Source organism: Malus domestica, chromosome 17, assembly GCF_042453785.1.
Source record: "Malus domestica chromosome 17, GDT2T_hap1".
Taxonomy (NCBI): Eukaryota; Viridiplantae; Streptophyta; class Magnoliopsida; order Rosales; family Rosaceae; genus Malus; species Malus domestica.
The window spans coordinates 14,966,189-14,972,395 of record NC_091677.1 but is presented as its reverse complement, the minus strand read 5'-3'; the positions used below and the strand labels follow the sequence as shown (position 1 = coordinate 14,972,395).

The window sequence follows — 6,207 nt, the reverse complement described above, 5'->3', positions numbered from 1 at the left end:
ATTCAATCCGGAAGATTCGCCCATCGGATTTCAGATCTGCAACTTCCTAAGGTCTGCATTATGCTTATAGACCGATATACTAAATTCTCATCGCGATCTAACGGTCAGATCTCTACCAATTACTAGGATGAGGTGGCGGTCAACAATTTATTTTACAAACTTAGAAATCCAATTCGGAAAGATCCATACTTCGGAATTCCAATTCGTCAGTTCCTAATATCCTCAAATATTACATTCTATAGTGCATTAGAGTTTGGCGACGATCCAACGGTTGGATCGTCAATTCAAATAATAATCAAGTAATGCACCTTAATGAAACTAGGTTCACAATCATCAAATCACATACTACGACGTCAAAAATGAGATCAAGATATCAATTTAGCATAAAATAGCATCGGCGGCCCACTGGCCACGTGCCGCCGTAGGTGGCAGTCGGCCGTCTTGACTCGTCGGAAAATTCAACTATTTCCAAAAATTACCAAATTTTACAGGCAAGTAAATCTCAGTGAGGGGAGAAATTTTCATACTTGTGACTAAGCCCAATTTGGCAGGGAAAAGCTCCAATTCCCCTCGAACCTGCCGAAACCCTAGAATTTGGGTGTTCTTCAATTTGACCAATCCACAACACCACCGCTCCTAAACTGTTTGGGCTTTGTTCCTGGCCTCGGGATAAGTGTTTGATGGTGGTGGTGGTCAACATTACTTTCACGATCGTCGGATTTCCATCGTGGCACCCTTTGAACCCACGGGTTCTGTTCTACCTGAATTCAAGCTCAAACCCAATAAAATTTGGGTGAAAATGGACGAGGTGAAGAGGTTAATTAATTTGAGGATGGTGGCGAGGTTTGTATTGGCAAGGTTCATCGAGAAGGTGGGAGAACAGGTCGAGTCCATGGGTTATTCGGGTCAACCAGTTTCCCCCCTTTCATTCTTCTCTCATGTCCCCTCATTTCCCTTTTCCTGATCGGTCAATTTCCAATCCCCCTCTCTCCTTTCTCTCCCATTGCTCCAGATTTTCTGGAGCCTTCCAAATTAATGGCAAAATGACTATTTTGCCCTCAATTTCAATCGTTAATAGTCTCTTCATTATAACTCCGTTTCACGAACAGTTTTCGCCTACACGTTCGTAGGGTCATTCTCTATTCAATTATATCAAGAAATCCGATAAAATATATGAGGATAAAATATGTCCTCGTATAATTACGTTAAGCCAACTAAGGCATTTTCGTCTTTTTCACTTGTCGATAAATTTTAAGACGTAAATTATAATAATTTCCTGAAACAAAACTTTAAAAGTTCTCAATTCAATTTTTCATAACCATAAATCAATTTATTTTCAATTTTTCTCCACATATTCATATATTTAAATTTTTAGGGTATTACAGTCATAGTTTCATACCTCATCTTTAAAAAATTTCAATGTCATACCTCATCTACGAATTTTAGCTTATGTTAGTTTTCTATCAATTCTTTCGTTAAATAGTGACGTGGCTTGATACGGGGCCCACTCTCTATTAAAAAATTAATTAAATATTAAAAAAACTAAAAAAAAATCATTTAAAACTTTTTTTTGCATAGGGTACCCACCCCTTATCCCCTTACCCTTTCTTCCCCCTCCCATCTTCCCCAAACCCAAACCCAGATCCCACCCACCTTGCTCCTGTCTTCTCTGCACCTATCACTACCCGAGTCCCTCATCCCGCAGTCATCCTCTCTCACCATCTTCGCTCTAACGGACTCCGCCTTGACCAAATTGGGTTGATCGGCCCTCTCTTTACTCCAGTACCACTTCTGGCCTCTTCCCCTGCCCCTTCAAACCCTCAAATCCCTCCCCCTCCCCCGGCCCGCCAAGATCCTGAATTTACTCTCCAACCACCCTCTTGTTACCGAACCTGACGTTATACCTTACTTGTCTGAAACCCTCTTCGACTCCTCCCCTTCCCTCCAAGACGACGCGGAGGACACCACAACAATGATCGCGCAGGTGGTTGGGTATGAGGATGGATGCGGATTTGCTGGATCTCTCGACCGGGTTGAGCTTGAAGAGCAAGGAGAATGCAGTGGGTGCACTGCTCAATTTGTTCAGATGTGGCGGAGAAAGGGCGTTGAGAGAGGTAAGGGAGGAAGGGCTGGGAGTGGTGGATGAGATTGTTGATGTGGCGAAGAATGGCAGTCGGAAAGAAGGGGTAGACGGGATCTAGGTTTGGGTTTGGGGAAGACGGGAAGGGGAAGAAAGGGTGAGGGGATACGGGGTGGGTTCGCCATGAAAATAAAATATTAAATGATTTTTTTTAGTTTTTTAATATTTCATTAAAATTTTATTTTTTAAAATTTTTCAATAAAGAGTGGGCCCCGTCTCAAGCCTCGTCACTATTTAACGGAAGAATTGACAGAAAACTGACAGAATGTATGAAATTGTAAAAAATTTGTAGATGATGTATGACATTGAAATTTTTTAAAGATGGGGTATGAAACCGTGACTGACCCAATAGTTGAGATAGTTTTATGTAATTTACCCAAAAAAGAAACACAATTCAAATGTACATATATATTCATAATACAAATATACATCCACACATACAAATATATTCACTTTGGGGTAAGAATGTTGGTACAAATATAATAGTTTAAGCCCAAAAGGGACTTATCAAGAGATTAAAAAAAAGCCCTAAGAAAAAGGGAAAGAAAAAAGTAGGAAGTAACTTAACACCTTAAGATCATTCTATCCAAGAAAAATATGAAATTGAAACTTGAACGTCATTTGGAGATCTATGAAAGAAAATGACCTCATTTTTTAAATATGTGACTTATCTCAATAGGTGAACCGTGCAAATAAAAGATCTAATTGAGAAATGCTCCCGTGTAGTCACACTAGGCAAAACCAGTTTGATTTTCACCACTCATTTGGTGACACCTGCATACAACTATTAAATTTAGTTAATTGTTTACATTCACGGTTTGGTTCGGTTTTAAGCAGTTATACCAACATGAGAATCGAAACCGATATGAACGGTTCTGTGACAGCCCGTCCCTAATTTTAAGAGTTTTTAAAGTTTTAATAAAGGATTTTACAAAAATGCCCTTTGAGGCACGCACATTATTCGAGGTTAATCGTTGTGTCGTGCCATCTAAGATTTATTTTCTTGACATATCCTTGTAGTACTCGTCGCTACGGACGTGTGGGCGCTGACGGTTCGTGATTTGGAGTTATATCGAAAAAGTTATTAACGTTTGAAATTTGGGATTTTAAGGAATTATAATTTTAGTAAAATCTAGAATTTCTTTTATGAAAATGGATGGCCCAGATTAAAGGAAATCTGAAATGGATGGCTTGGATGTAAGAGAAAGAAAATAAAAATAAAAAGATATAGAAAGGTTTTGTGTGTGTGTATGTGACAGGAAAGGGGGAAGAAAAGAGAAGAAGAAGAAGAGATTGGGCAAAAACTGCCCAACCAGAGGAAGAGAGTAGGAGCTCCGGGAGAGAAAGGAGAGAGAGTTGGTGAATGGGGAGAAGAGAGAGAGGAGACTGGCCAATTAGAAAGCAAGAAAGGAGGAAAGGAGAGAGAGCGAGAAGCGGAGGAGAGAAGGAAGAAACGGGTTTTCCCCAACCCGTGTACCCGCGCACCCATCTCCATTTTTCCGACGATTTTCACCGGAATTCTCACAAATTGGATCAAGGTACCACTTCCAATCATCACCTAGGCCTTCCCTCTTCATGTTTCACCCCAAAAATCATGAAATTTGATGGTGAATTGGTGAAAAACGCACCCGTGGGTGCCGCGACTTTCTTGTTCAAATTCTTCAAATCTTGAAATGTTTTCTTTCAATTACTAACACCTTTAGCATTCCCTTAGGACCTAGAACAAAGCCCAAGCATTGGTTGGGACGACAGAGTTGATTTGAAGACGAATTGGAACTCACCCAATTCTAGGGTTCTTCACGGATTTTGGTGAAATTGGAGCTCTTCCAGGCCAAATTGGCCTTGGCCTCAGGTATAAAGTTTACTCTACTTATTGAGATCTTCAATTCTGTATTTTTTGAGAATTTTTTGAAATAGTTGGATTTTCCGGTGAGCCGGGGCGGCCGACCGCCACCGGCGGCGGCGCGTGGTCAATGGCCCGCCAATGTCATTCTTAGCATGTGTTTTAGGTTCTAGGTTCAGTTTTGATAATTGATTGACGTAAATTGAGTAATTGAACCTAAGTTCGTTACGATTCGTGGTTAGGTGAAAATGTGAATTGACGATCTGACCGTTGGATCGTCACCAAACTTTGATACATTGTAATAAGTAACATTTGAGGATTATAGGAACTTAGGGATTGGGAATCCGATTTACGGATCTTCCGGAATTGGAGTTGTAAGTTCATAAAATAGAATGTTAACCGTCACTCGGTTTCGACAATTGACGGAGATCCGACCGTTGGATGGTAATGAAATTTTAGGATGATGTCCTAGAGGTATATTGTGGACCTCTGGAAGTTATGGATTTGAAATCTAAGTTGCAGATCTTCCGGATCGAACTACGTAGTGACGTGTTTTATATAAGTTATATATTCTATCGATATGATTTCTGAGGTTGGATTTGATTATTGTTCTAGGCGCCGATTGTCATGACGCCTTGATGTGTTGTGCTAGGGAGTTGTTGGGCGAACTCCATGTGAGTGGGCAGTATTTCTGTTTATACCTATATACTATTGATTTTCCAGAAATTGAGTTTAAATGAAAGTATGTTTTAAAATGCCATGCATGCATATTATGAGATATATGAATTGATAATTGATGCACATATATATATGTGAATTGGTGCTGTGGACGTACAGGTGAGTATCAGGTGAGTTTTATGTTATTCATGTGAATCATTGATGATGTGAATTGTGTTGAGAGCTCATAACCTGCACCTCTGGTGTTAGTGTTTATATTATTCACCGCACCGCACGCTCACCTTGGATCCAAGTAGGTGCATGTCGTACAGACCGATAGAGGGTTCCGACATGCTAGTCGTACAGACCACTAGAGGTGGTTTCGACTAGTAGGTGACCTTAGATTATGTGCACAGATGATTGATGAGAGAAGCACTAGAGCGTATTATTACACCATTCTTGTCGTACAGACTATTTCAGGTAGTTCCGACTTATGTGCAGAGTAGCGCCGTACAGGTCACCGTGGTGACTCCGGTTGGATTGGATATTGAGCTATAGAATTAACCGTACAGGACCAACTGCAGGGTCTCCGGTTGATTCCTTATTTCACCTGTTATATTGATGCATCCATATTCTGTTTTTGACATTATGACATGGCATACTTTTTGGTTTTGATAAAGATTGATGATTTGAGATATTTGAAGGTATATGCTATTATGTTATTTTCTGGGAAAGTATACATGTTTTACAGCGAGGGGTTAGAAATGTTTTAAATGAAATGTTTTCAAAAAACTTTGTTTTACTGACCCACTCAATTTTGTTTTGCGCCCCTCCAGGTTCTAGATAGCAGAGCTTTGGTGGCCACGAGGAATCCAGCGGTGTTCTGACAGAATTCACAAAAGTAGGACTCACCCTCGGGTGTTTCATCTTAGTAATTGTATTTTTTTTAAAGCTTCCAAACTGTGTAAATGGTTACGTCACTCTCACGTGACGGCCAACATACCCTCCTTCGGGACGGGGTGTGTCAGTTCAGTCCGGTTCTTGAACATGCGTTGACTGGTTTTGGTCAACACGGTTTTTAATGGTTTATTTTATCACGGTTCAATTCGTTTTCACGGTTTCATGGTTTTTATGCCAAGTTAATCAAGCTTAATTCAAGTCCGAGTTAAATTATTCATTAATCTAATCTAATTTACTCCAAGCCAAAGTTAAACAAGTTTAATTCAAGTCAAGCAAATTCAACTTAGTCTCTGAAACTAGTTCAGTCTAAACTAGTTCGATGTAACAAACGAAACGGATGTGACTTATATATGTTTCTAGTACCCATAAAAATTTCTTCCTCTAAACCTTTGCGAAGTTGCAATTTCCAAATGCCTCCTTTTGCAACCGTGTGAACATTTCCATATCAGGTTTTGGTGGGTATATAAAATAAAGAACCAAAACCCTAATCCATCAAAGATTGATATCTTTTTTTTTTATTATTCAACACCAAGTGTTCGATTCACATTATAGCATGTATGTAATAATCAAATGGAAGTTGCGTTTGTTTAATAGTTTTAATTTTTTT

At 39.6% G+C, this 6,207-nt stretch overlaps 1 long non-coding RNA gene across 1 annotated transcript; it reads left to right on the top strand.

The window, feature by feature from the left end:
- Positions 1-3,394: 3,394 nt before the first annotated feature.
- On the top strand, positions 3,395-5,734 carry LOC139193756 (uncharacterized). The gene is made up of 3 exons (XR_011578221.1): positions 3,395-3,678; positions 3,855-3,992; positions 5,477-5,734. It is a non-coding gene; the product is annotated as an uncharacterized lncRNA (long non-coding RNA).
- The last annotated feature ends 473 nt before the right edge of the window (positions 5,735-6,207 follow it).